Consider the following 1,191-nt stretch of genomic DNA (forward strand, 5'->3'; position numbering starts at 1 on the left):
GGAGGTAGCGAACAGGCGGGTGGCGTATATGTGAGTTCTTGTCAGCCCCGGTAGAGTGTTTGTTTCCAGTGATTAACTTCCAAAGCTGAGTGGGGAGGTTTTCACACTTGGGAAGGGAGTAGTCTGCCAAGTTTTGGAAACCCATGACTCTCCCAATGTCTTTGAAGTTCATGTTGTACTCTCTCCCATTGACCCTGAACTTTATTTTGCCCCATCCCTGCCTCACGTACGGATCGTCATGGTAAGTGATCTCAAGGGAAGACAAGAACTGACAGGAGACATTCCGGTAGTTGAGGTAGGCCATGGTGAGGAGTTTGGGCATCTTCAGGTGCCCCAGCATTGCCTCAATATCAGAATAGAGACCCACCTCTTTCAGCAAATCAATGTCAGCGAATCTGGTCGGAGTCCAAGTTACCCCATTCAACAAATGGTGATACAGCTCTTCCTCAGATGGAGTTTTCGCCCTGTCTCTATCCTCAGCAACCTCTTTCCCTTTGGACATCTTGGCCCTCTTTGTAGGAGCCTGCTCATCTGCACTTTCATCGCCACTCTCTTCATCTGTGGCAACTGCTATACTCTTCCCTTCCCTCTTCTCTTGCTCCTTTGCCTTCTTTGCAGCCACGATTTTCTGTTGAGAAGTCTTTTATGTCCCAGAACCAGCTCGTTCCGAGGCTAAAGCCTTTCCTCTCAACGAAGACTCTTGACTTTCAGGTTCCTGCCTCTCAGCATCCGACTTTCCCTTTGTTTTCTTAACCATTGTACCTGAGAAATACAAAACTTGGAAAGGGATAAGTCGATTGACTTTGCAAATGTAGACTTCAAGAAGGAACGTAAAAAACCACAATTCTCAATCTTTTCATCATGTGAAAACTACAAGACAAGTAAAATTCAATAATCAAAGTTATTCTAGAATGAAAGGGTTCTCTAATCAAACCTTTCAACACATAAACATACTAACTCACCCACTAACACACTCAAATAGGATCAATTTCGAAAAGCCCCAAATCCATGAACCCTAATTTTGCCAAAGTTCAAATTAAGCTCAGTTCCACCTTCAATTCAACAACCCAACTTGATATATAAGCTTTCTCTAGTCTATTTCACCACAATCAAGTAAGAAAATGACCAAATTTCGATTTTTAAATTCTAGGGTTCATGGACCTACGAATTTGAATTTAAAAACACAATACC

Source organism: Brassica oleracea, chromosome C6 (assembly GCF_000695525.1).
Source record: "Brassica oleracea var. oleracea cultivar TO1000 chromosome C6, BOL, whole genome shotgun sequence".
Classification (NCBI taxonomy): Eukaryota; Viridiplantae; Streptophyta; class Magnoliopsida; order Brassicales; family Brassicaceae; genus Brassica; species Brassica oleracea.